Source organism: Cibotium barometz, chromosome 20 (genome assembly GCF_041138505.1).
Source record: "Cibotium barometz isolate CiBa-2024 chromosome 20, ASM4113850v1, whole genome shotgun sequence".
NCBI classification, from domain to species: domain Eukaryota; kingdom Viridiplantae; phylum Streptophyta; class Polypodiopsida; order Cyatheales; family Cibotiaceae; genus Cibotium; species Cibotium barometz.
In genome coordinates, this window is record NC_141065.1 from 27,487,956 (window position 1) to 27,500,629 (window position 12,674).

A 12,674-nucleotide genomic window follows, 5' to 3' on the forward strand; every position below is an offset into this window, starting at 1 on the left:
ATTGAATGGCTTTTTAATACAATTAAAGTTCTTTAATGAATTGTAATGATAAAACACATAAATTTTCATTTATGCTTAAATTAAATGTTTTTTTTAAGCATGTCTCTCTCTCCTCCAAAGAATGGTCATTCCTATGACCTATTATATATTCAAATGAAGCTTCTCATGAAGCAATTCTCTAATCTAAAAGTAATTTCTATGCTTGTCAAATTGAGGCCAAATAAGTGGCTTTTTAATGCTTTTATGCTATTTAATTCATGAAAAATAAGGAATCAAGTTTATAATTGGATATTGATCCAATTAATGGTTATTCTATCATATGATATTACTAAACTTTATGTTTTCAAAATTATTGAGAATTATTAGTAATAGCAGCGAAGCCATGGTAAAATTTTTAAAAAATTAACACATAAATCATTTTCATTCATAATATGAAAAGAGGACTTCCTACCATATTCTAGGATTAATCATCCTAGATTAATTGAATGATTCTCATTATAATCATGAAAAATTTGATTTTTATGTTTATGCATAAATAGTTAATTAAGAAAAAGAGGAATTTCTAGTAATTTATTTTTATGTTAAAAGAGTAATCCCCATGACAATGGAAATCCATGTATTCCAATGAAGTAAGAGAAAAAATTTGGGATGCTAAAATAATGTATATTTTATTTAAAAATTAAAGAAGGATTTTAGTTAAATTTATCTTTTTGTATAGATAAATTTAAATGATGAAAGAGGAATTCCCACCATATTGAAATTCAAATATTTAAATGAGGAAAGTGTAATTTTTAGCATATTGAAATTAATGGGTATTTTATTTAAATTCAAAGATGAATTTTAGATAAATTTATTTTATCTATGAGAAATATTTAAATGGTAAAAGAGAAATTCCCATGACATTTGGAATTCCATCATTTAGATGGGAAAAGAGAAACTCCTAGCATATTGAAATTAATGGGTGTTTTATTTAAATTCAAAGATAAATTTTAGATAAATTTATTTTATCTATGAGAAATATTTAAATAAAAAAAGAGAAATTCCTATGACATTTGGAATTCCAATATTTAGATGAAAAAAGAGAAATTCCTAGCATATTGAAATTAATGGGTATTTTATTTAAATTCAAAGATAAATTTTGATAAATTTATTTTATCTATGAGAAATATTTAAATGGTAAAAGAGGAATTCCTATGTTATTTGAAATTCCATCATTTAGATGAAAAAAGAGAAATTCCTAGCATATTGAAATTAATGGATATTTTATTTAAATTCAAAGATAAATTTTAGATAAATTTATTTCATCTATGAGAAATATTTAAATGGTAAAAGAGGAATTGCTATGACATTTGGAATTCCATCATTTAGATAGGAAAAGAGAAATTCCTAGCATATTGAAATTAATGGATATTTTATTTAAATTCAAAGATGAATTTGAGATAAATTTATTTTATCTATGAGAAATATTTAAATGGTAAAAGAGAAATTCCTATGACATTTGGAATTCCATCATTTAGATGGAAAAAGAGAAATTCCTAGCATATTGAATTAATGGGTATTTTACTATGAGAAATATTGATGATAAAAGATAAATTCTCATGACATTGGAATGCAAATAATTAAATGTAAAAAAGAGAAATTCCCATGGTATTTGAGATCCAAGAAATTAAATGGAAAGAAGATGAATTTTTAGTATAATTTAATTTATGATTATTTATCAAAAGTGAAAATATAGGTAGAATTGATTTCTGTAAATCCCATGAATTCTTTTATTCAAAAGAGAAATATTGAATATAATTCAATTAGAATTGAGAAGGAATATAGAAATAGTCGTTCAAGAAAAGGATCCTTTAATTAGGCTAAGCAATTGGTAGAAATTTAGAAAAAGTCCTAGAAAAAGCTACTAAATGAAAATAGCATGTGAAATGGATGTGATAAGATGAAAATAAGATGTGATAAGATGTGATGTAATGGAAATGGATGTGGATGTGTATGAGAAATAATGGATGTGGATGTATATGTGAAAGAATGGATGTGGAAGTGTATGTGGAAGAATGGATGTGGATGTGGATATGAAAGAATGAATGTGGATGTGTATATGGAAGAATGGATGGATGTGTATTTGGAAGAATGGATGTGGATGTGGATGAATGTGGATGTGTATGTGGAAGAATGGATGGATGTGTATTTGGAAGAATGGATGTGGATGTGTATGTGAAAGAATGGATGTGGATGTGTATGTGAAAGTGTATGTGGAAGAATAAATGTGGATGTGTATATGAAAGAATGGATGTGGATGTGTATGTGAAAGGATGTAATGTCGATGTGATTGAACGGATAAGATATAATGTGATTTCATGTGAATCGGATGTAAATGAATGATATGGGATGTGAATGGATGAGATGTGATGTGATGTGAATCGGGATAAGAATGAATGAGATGAGATGTGAAATGAATGTGATGAGATGTGATGTAAATTGAGATAGATATGATATGTGATGTAAATGAATGAGGTGTGATAGGATGTGAATATGAGTAGATGCGAGTGGATGAGATGTAATGGAGGATAAATGAGGAAAGATGTGATGAGATGAAAAATGATGTGACTACATGAGAATAGGAATACATATGAATTGGATATGGATTAAGTAATGTGGACAGATGTGGAACAATGTGAAAGACGAGAGCTCATTATAGAAACTATATTTATGACCTATTTTTAAATGACTGTTTTATATCAATAATGCTAGGGAAGCATTTTGACCTATTTTATGTCAATAATGCTGGGGAAGCATTTTGACCGTCTTGAGAATGAGGTCGTGGAGACCTAACTGATAAAGTTGCAACAACTGACAGAGAGTCAACGAAGGACGTCTCGCATAGCAAGGTCGACCGACGTCTTGACCAGCCTCGATTCAATTTAAATGGTGAGCTTCCGGTATGGTAGATGAGGGACCAAGGAAGTGGCCTATGAGTGAAGCGCTAGGTCACCTGCGAAGGATCCTAGAGGGTGCTGACCATACGGTGCTCGGGCTCTAGGTCACCGAAGATACCCACACGTGCATCAGGGAAGATATTGGAGTAAGGAGTAAGAGTTGTTTTCTCAAACCGAGCATGGATCTAGTTGATTGACCTTGCTAGTCCTCAACGGATGAGTCCATGGCTCTTTTATATGGATCTGTTGGTTGATCTTGCTGATCTTAACGGAGATTCAATCTTGATTTTTATAAGTGAATATATTGTCAGGTACGATGAGATAGGAACTATCAAAAAGGCCCCTCAGAGACAGGTGGTGAGCATTCTGGTTTTGCCAATGATGCCACAAGGTACACCGATAAAATATGATTGGAAACTAGGATTCAACCAGATATTTTGGAGGATTATGATCAGTGACACTATAGTTTCATTAAATGATTGTTTTAAAGATAGCTGAATCTATGAAAAAGGCAATTTCATATTGGGTGTGTAAGTGGTGTGACTGGCGTTAAATTTGCATGAATATCTAGCTAGGGGGCCTGGGAACTCTTTTCCCTGGTACCCGAGACAAAACCTAACCAAATTCCTAATTGGATCCCATCACTACAGTGGTTGGCTAACTCTTTTCCTCCCTGGTACCCGAGAGACAAAACCTAACCAAATTCCTAATTGGATCCCATCACTACAGTGGTTGGTGGGCGGTTGGCTAACCCATGGGACTGGATGGATTGATGGATCCGTAGTAAAATGAGACTCAATTTTGTTATAGTACGATAGATAAAGTAAATCTCGGATAGTAATTGTTCTATGGAAAAAGAATCAACGGCTGCCTCTCGATGGGAAAAAAGCGTTGGTTTCTATGATTCAGGTGCAAGTTTCTTCCTTGATCTGACCAAGTGACTCACAAGTTCGGTCGGATCAGTTTGGTCAGTAATGACCCTGACTACGTTAGAGTACAAATATCCTAGAGGAATCGCCCGTGCTTTCCGACAGGGGGAAGTTTTTTTAGGGTTTGGTTTTTGAAGAACCAAGGGATTAGTCTCGTGTCCGGATATCCATGGGGGCGAGGCCCCGAGTGAGGGATCTTGCCCCGTGCAAGAAGTGCTACTTCCACTGCTAGCATCCCTAAATCCATTGTGCGGAGGGAGCATGGATCTTTTAGCTAGTATCAGAGCGAACTGACTAAAGTGGATCAACTGAAAAGCCAAAAATGTCAAAAATTTGTGAAGTAACAGTAAAAGGTTGTAAATGTGTGAAAATTCATACAAATTGATATTCAGAATGAAAATTCATAAAATTGAAAGTGGGTCTTCAGATGAAGTACCGCAATTGTATGGATATTCCTGACTTGCTTGAGGCCTAGTCATGATGGTATTTACCTTATAATTCCAAGGACCATGACTACCCGTATATACTGAGGGTATAACTGCAGCTCTTTACTAGCAATATATACGAGTAAATCTAAAACCTTGAAATTATAAGTGAAAATGCTATCCAGATGCTGAATTCGAATGTGGTTGATATGATTTTAAAATTCTAGTTGATAATTGATGAGTTGATTTGGATTCTGATTGAAAAAAGATGATGCTTGAATTTTGGTTGAAAAGCGATCAGTTGAACAAAGCCACAATGAGGATGAATGAAACGAGTCCCTATGATGATGTTCATAATTGGAATGATGTTAATGACTTCAGCAAATCACTATGAGATTAGTGGATTGTGCTGATGACAAATTGCTACTATTAACACTTGACCCAATGGATCAAGTTAAGAGATGTCCAATTAAAAATCTATATAATTGAAATTCCCATTATACTCACATAAGATGAAGAGTTGACTAAGGACAAGGTTTATTAGTAAAAAACTATGCATATTACTAAAAAAATTAGATATTTTGGGTATAATGATTCAATTTTGACACCTTGGTAAGGAGAAGGGGGCTCTTCAAGGAGGTGCCTATTTCACATGTGTGGTGGAGCTTTAAACTCAAAAATATTGTGATATTTTTATCTCTCCTCTCTCCTGGATCAAACCAAATCAAAAGGGAGCCAAACTAGATCCAAATCTTGTCCAAATTCAGCCAAACTAAACCTGAAAAATTTTAGAAACTAGTTGGACTTGGTTAGAGGCCTCCCTCACCTATAAATAGATCCTTAGCCCTTTGTAATTCCATCATTTAGATGGAAAAAGAGAAATTCCTAGCATATTGAATTAAAGGGTATTTTATTATGAGAAATATTGATGATAAAAGAGAAATTCCCATGACATTGGAACACAAATAATTAAATGCAAAAAAGAAGAATTTCCATGGTATTTGAGATCCAAGAAATTAAATGGAAAGAAGAGGAATTTTTAGTATAAATCAATTTATGATTATTTATCAAAAGTGAAAATATGGGTAGAATTGATTTCTGTAAATCCCATGAATTCTTTTATTCAAAAGAGGAATATTGAATATAATTCAATTAAGGAATTGAGAAGGAATATAAAAAAAGTCATTCGAGAAAAGAAACCTTTAATTAGGCTAAGCAATTGGTAGAAATTTAGAAAAAGTCCCATTATCAGAATCAAAGTAGAAAAAGCTACTAAATGGCATATGAAATGGATGTGATAAGATGAAAATAAGATGTGATGTAATGGAAATGGATGTGGATGTGGATGTGTATGAGAAAGAATGGATGTGGATGTGGATGTGGATGTGTATGTGAAAGAATGGATCTGAAAGAATGTATGTGAAAGAATGGATGTGAATGTGTATGTGAAAGAATGGATATGGATGTGTATGTTGAAGAATGGATGTGGATGTGGATGTGTATGTGAAAGAATGGATATGAAAGAATGTATGTGAAAGAATGGATGTGAATGTGTATGTGAAAGAATGGATATGGATGTGTATGTTGAAGAATGGATGTGGATGTGTATGTGGAAGAATGGATGTGGATGTGTATGTGAAAGAATGGATGTGGATGTGTATGTGAAAGGATGTGATGTCGATGTGAGTAAATGGATGAGATGTAATGTGATGTCATGTGAATCGGATGTAAATGAATGATATGGGATGTGAATGGATGAGATGTGATGTGATGTGAATCGGGATAAGAATGAATGAGATGAGATGTGAAATGAATGTGATGAGATGTGATGTAAATTGAGATAGATATGATATGTGATGTAAATGAATGAGGTGTGATAGGATGTGAATATGGGTAGATACGAGTGGATGCGAGTGGATGAGATGTGGATGTAAATTGAGATAGATATGATATGTGATGTAAATGAATGAGGTGTGATAGGATGTGAATATGGGTAGATGCGAGCGAATGAGATGTGAATATGGGTAGATGCGAGCGGATGAGATGTGATGAGGATAAATGAGGAAAGATGTGATGAGATGAAAAATGATGTGAGAATAGGAATACATATGAATTGGATATGGATTAAGTAATGTGGACAGATGTGGAACAATGTGAAAGACGAGAGTTGATAATAGAAACTGTATTTATGACCTATTTTTAAATGATTGTTTTATGTCAATAATACTGGGGAAGCATTTTGACTGTCTTGAGAATGAGGTCATGGAGACCTAACTGATAAAGTTGCAACAGCTGACGGAGAGTCAACGGAGGACGTCTCGCGTAGCAAGGTCGGCTGAGGTCTTGACCAGTCTCGGTTTGATTAAAATGGTGAGTTTCCGGTACAATGGATGAGGGACTAAGGAAGTGGCCTATGAGTGAAGCACTAGGTCACCTGTGTGCAAAGGATCCTAGAGGGTGCTGTTCATACGGTGCTCGGGCTTTAGGTCGCCGAAGATACCCACACGTGCATCGGGGAAGATATTGGAACAAGGAGTAAGAGTTGTTTTCTCAAACCGGGCATGGATTTTGTGGATTGACCTTGCTGGTCCTCAAGTCCATGGCTCTTTTATATGGATCTGTTGGTTGATCTTGATGATCTTCAATGGAGATTTCATCTTGATTTTTATAAGTGAATATATATTGTCGAGTACTATGAGCTAGGAACTATCGAAAAGGCCCCTGAGGGACAGGTGGTGAGCATTCTGGTTTTGCCAATGATGCCATAGGTACACCGATAAAATATGATTGAAAATTAGGATTCAACTGGATATTTTGGAGGATTATGATTAGTGACACTATGGTTTCATTAAATGATTGTTTTAAAGATAATTGAGTCTGTGAAAAAGGCAATTTCATATTGGGTGTGTAAGTGGTGTGACTGGCATTAAATTTGCATGAATATCCAGCTAGGGGGCCTGGGAACTCTTTTCCTTGGTACCCGGGACAAAACCTAACCGAATTCCTAATTGGATCCTATCACTACGGTGGTTGGGCAGTTGGCTAACCCATGGGACTATAGGCTGGACTGATGGATTCGTAAAATGAGACTCAATTCTGTTATAGTACGATAGATGAAGTAAATCCCGGATAGTAATTGTTCTATGGAAAAAGAATCAACGACTGTGCCTCTCAATAGGGAAAAAAGCGTCGGTTTCTATGATCCAGGTGCAAGTTTCTTCCTTGATCTAACCAAGTGACTAAGGTTCGGTCGGATCAGTTTGGTCTCAGTAATGACCCTGACTACGTTAGAGTACAAATATCTTGGAGGAATCGCTCGTACTTTCCGATAGGGGGAAGTTTTTTCGGGTTTGGTTTTTGAAGAACCAAGAGATTAATCTCTTGTCCGAATATCCGTGGGGGCGAGGCCCCAAGTGAGGGATCCTGCCCCATGCAAGAAGTGCTACTTCCGCTCTGCTAGCACCCCCGAATCCGTTACGCGGAGGGGGCAGGGATCTTTCATTTTTCTACTTAAAAATAACTAAAATGCTTAAAATTTTGTCGATCTTTAAAATTATAAAAATAAAATTTACAAGTGAGATTATGAACTTACAGGTGCGTTGTCAGGGTTTACAAGTTTTGTGAGCACTACTCTACTACAATAAAAGGCCATGTACGCCTACTCTTTGTGTACTGAAATTCGATAAGCCACTTGCTCTTTCAAAACTAGCTTTGATTTTTTCCTCCTTTTTTTCTAAAACCTATATTTTTTAAATTTTGTAACCTCTATATTTTGAACTTTTTAATTTTATTCCCCCCCCAGGGTCTTCATGGAAGGTTATAGGTAAGTAGACTCTCACACACTAGCTGCTCTGGCCCCCCATTGGCAGCCATTCCCATTCCCATTGGGAGTTTGGGATTCATCATCATGTCACATAATACCATACCACATGTGCCCCTTTTACGATTGGTCTTCTATATCTATATATAATATAATTAGGCTTCACTTTGGGAGTTGCCAAGTGTACTCTCTTTTATATTTTGGCCAGCCAATAGCTTTTGCATAAGCAAAGAGATTTTGTGTGCATGTATAAACATGAGAGAGAGAGAGAGAGAGAGAGAGAGAGAGAGAGAGAGAGAGAGACTCAGATGTATATGTCAACATAGCTTCTCTCTCTCACTCTCCCCCACGCTTTATCTATCTCACTCTTACTCTCTCTCAACATAGAAAATGGAGAGAGAGAGAGAGAGAGGGAGGGAGAGGGAGGGAGGGAGGGAGTGTGTTGTTTTGTTTTGATTTTGAGGTTCAAGAAGAGAGGAGGAGGTTACATTAAAATTTGAATTTGGAGGTTTGAAAAGACATGCTATGTTTCTCCTTTTTTATACCTTGCTTCTCATATTTTCTAATTTTTCCTTTCACGTTTTTTTGGGATGCTAAAAATGAGAATGAAGCGCACCATTTTTTGGGAGGGGAGAGAGATAGAGAGATCATTACTTCATTGTGTGTTGTGTGCGAGAGAGAGAGAGAGAGAGAGAGAGAGAGAGTTTCATTTAGTTTTTGAAGAGAGAGATCTACATTCATGTTTCTCATTGTAGGTTCTTGGGGGGTTGGTGTAGCTCGATATATATATATATATATTTCATTCTGTGAGAGTGTGGGTGTGTGTGTGTGTGTGTGTGTGTGTGTGAGAGAGAGAGAGAGAGAGAGAGAGAGTGGGTGTGTGTGTGTGTGTGTGTGTGTGTGTGAGAGAGAGAGAGAGAGAGAGAGAGAGAGAGAGAGTGTGTGTGTGTGGGTGTGGGTGTGTGTGTGTGTGTGTGTGTGTGTGTGTGTGAGAGAGAGAGAGAGAGAGAGAGAGAGAGAGAGAGAGATTGATTTCGCTTTGTGAGTGTGGGTGTGTGTGTAAGAGAGAGGGTGAGATGGGGGGAGCGAGTGATATATATATATAAAGAGAGAGAGAGAGAGAGAGAGAGAGAGAGAGAGAGAGAGAGTGTGTGTGTGTGTGTGTGTGTAATATTTTAGTCTGTGAATGTGTGTGTGTGTATGTGTGTGTGAGAGAGAGAGATTTTGGTCTGAGTGTGTGTGTGTGTGTGTGTGTGTGTGTATAGGTAGTCTATGTGAGTACCATGGACACATATATGTGCAAATATAGACTCTTTACCCACTTATATACGCATTTACATAAGGATAAGTTAAATATTCATATACATGTATGTAGACTCGATCGCTTCTATGCATGGGTCCATATGGATGTATAGTATATTGTTATGTGTGTGTATGTACATACACAAACAAACACACACACACATATATGAATGCCGGTATGTGTATATGTATATATATTATATATGTTTATATGTGTGCCAGTTCCTAAAGTATGCATGTATGTGTGTTTGTATATGCATCTCTATATTATTTTATCTTCGCATATGTGTATACATAGAATTGCATGTATATATAGTTGTGTGTGTTTGTATATGCATCTCTATATTATTTTGTCTTCGCATATGTGTATACACAGAATTGCATGTATATATATTTGTGTGTGTGTGTGTGTATAAACATGAGAGAGAGAGAGAGAGATGTACATGTGTGTGCATGTAAACAAGAGCGAGAGAGAGCTCTAGAGAGAGAGAGAGAGAGAGAGAGAGAGAGAGAGAGAGACTCGCCCGTATATATAGACATAGCTTCTCGCTCTCACACTCTCCCTTGCGGTTTATCTCTCTCACTCTTACTCTCTCTTTAGATTAAAAAAATGCAAAGAGAGACTATGCTAGTTTGTTTTTGAAAGAGATTGTTTTCTAAGTGTCTTTGTCTGTATGTGGAGAAGAGAGAGAGAGATCAAAGAGATCTAAATAGGGAGGAAGAGCTATGTATTTTTGCTAATGTTGTGCGTGTTCGTGTGTGTGTGAGAGAGAGAGAGCCACATAATCTTCATAATGGTAGCATGGTCCTTTCTATGAGGTCACTAAGACATTCTATTTACTCCTTTGCTTAGGGGGAATCCTTATGAGGTTTTATATTTAAATAGATTTGGTGGAAGCTTAGGAGTCTATTTTTAATTTTATGTTTCATTAGATGGATTCTTCACGTCGGAGATGGGTCATGCCACTTCTTACTATATATAAAAGAAGACACATCTCTCTCCATGTGTCTATGTATGCCAAGTTTGGTGCTCTTTCAAAAAAAACGAAGTGCTTGAGGTCTCCCTTGGTGGATATATATGCAAAGCATGGTGCTTTGATATAAAAGTATGCCAATTTTGATGCTTTCTTTTTTATATATGCAAAAGATGTTTTTATATTAGTGTCAACAAAAGATACATCACCCACCCACAGGTTACACTGAGCTTTCTTCAAAGCCATGGATGACTACCAAAATGGTAAGGCCTACTGTATGGTATGCAAACCTCTAGCGTGGGGAGGGGCGCCAAAATTTGATTTCTCTCAAATAAATATCTGTTGCACGTGTCATGCTATGGCTGGTGACGTGCCCTTTGAGACAAGGCGGGGCCGGCTCTTGTGACACGTGGGACTGTGTGAGTAGAATGTACTTTCGATCCTGCAACCCCGTATAAAATTCTGACAAGTATTCACGTGTTTTTTTGGGGTCAGCATCACAAAGAACTAAGCGTGGTTTAGCCTAATCTTAGCTTAGCTTAGCTTGTAATTGCAACAATGTTTTATAAAGACTCCTAACTCAACGCAGATCCAGTGCGTCTGTAAAGTTATGCAGTAAGTCACCTGATTTCTGAGTTCGTTCGTGAGGCGCTAATTGCTGCCGCGTCCAGGGGTTAATCCTCTAGGTTAGCCTTGACCCACTACGATTATGATCAGTAATCAGTTATGCAGTAAGTCACCTGATCTCTGAGTTCGTTCGTGAGGCGCTAATTGCTGCCGCGTCCTCTAGGTTAGCCTTGACCCACTACGATTATGATCAGTAATCAGTTGCCGCAGCTAATTTAATCATGCTAATAATTTGAATGTAAGCTTATAAGCCATCAACTAAACCTTCTAGATTTTCTTCTGCTAAAACTGTATTTTGTGCAGCAGCAGGCGATTAGTGAAGCGTTGAACTGGGCACAACCCTAATTCTTCAAAAGCTGAGCTGCGCTGTTTAACATGAAGCAAGAGAGCACTGCTAGCGACAGCAAGCAGCAGCAGTGGTCGAGGTACTCACTCTTTAACTCGTCATCACAATGTTGCAATATGATCATAGACTCCTTGTGATTTCAAGGAAAGTTACTCTGCGTTAGTTCATTCGCCGATTCGATTGAGGTAGTCCACCACCATGTCTATGTTCAGGACGGCTGCAGTGGCAAAGGTCTCGACTCTTAACCTAGCTTACTAAGGAGTTTAAATTAATGTAGATTAAAGTCTATGGCAATCTTCAACTACTGAATTTAATCGTATGAACAGTGATCTATTATGCACGGATCCCGCAAAGTGGATCGTTCCTGTGTTCGGGGTTGCAGCCGCAGCAGCCATCACCTTCTATGCGGTGGGTTACCATGTTAGTAGCAATTAGTCTTAATGTGCTATCTTAAAGCACATTATCTTGGTTTACCTTGCTTTAGCTTTCTTCTTAACCAAAACATTTTGATTGTCTCACAGATATCATTTGGGAAAAGCAAGATCTCCCTCAAAGGAGAAACACAATATGCATGTTGTGAGACAAGAATGGGTGAGGCTAGTCCTCGTGAACAATAAACGTTATAGCTTGAAGAAATGCTAATTAGAAGCACTCGAGTTAAGAGTACTTGGAAGTTCATTGTTGTTGTTTGGCATCAACCGTTGGAACTTGGAATTTGCTCTTTTTTTTTTCTTCTTTTTTTCTTTTTTTTTTCTCGAGAGAGTGGTATTGAATTAATTAGATGCTACTAGGGTAGATTAGAACCTAGTACCTCCACTTTAATGGGAGGCATGGGCGCTATCACTAAGCTATCCCCCAAGAGGCAACCCTTGAAATGTATTGGTAGCTTGTGTGAGTTCTTAATAGAAATTGAAATTGGTAGATGGTTGTTATGCAACGGAAATCTCCTTGGTGTGCTAGTCATGACCATGTGAAAGTATGTGCAAGTGACTCTAGCCTCACTCTAGCTTATTCCCCTCCTAGGACCATCATGCCCAAGTGGTGCTCCTCATACATGAAAGGGCTTGTGCATGGGAGAGTGATTGTACTACGTGCATTGTGTCCCTTTGTTTCCTCGTAGTTATAAATCATGCTTAGTATATCAAAAGTGGTGATGTTTTCTTGCTAATGTAAAAATTTCAATTCAAGTCTAGGAAACTTTGAAAAGTTTCTATCATCACATCAATACACCATAATGGTGATCATTTCACACAGAATTCATTTTTTAACAAGAATTTACCATCTTAGTACCAAATTTTCTTGTGCCATGAAATGT

At 36.6% G+C, this 12,674-nt stretch overlaps 1 long non-coding RNA gene across 2 annotated transcripts; it reads left to right on the forward strand.

Moving 5' to 3' along the window:
- Positions 1-10,960: 10,960 nt before the first annotated feature.
- LOC147627735 (uncharacterized) lies at positions 10,961-12,280 on the forward strand. Of its 2 annotated transcripts, none has more exons than XR_015268327.1 (4): positions 10,961-11,072; positions 11,317-11,438; positions 11,686-11,767; positions 11,881-12,280. It is a non-coding gene; the product is annotated as an uncharacterized LOC147627735 (long non-coding RNA). The 2 variants fall into 2 exon arrangements; XR_015268328.1 differs by having other exon boundaries at positions 11,320-11,438.
- Positions 12,281-12,674: the final 394 nt, after the last annotated feature.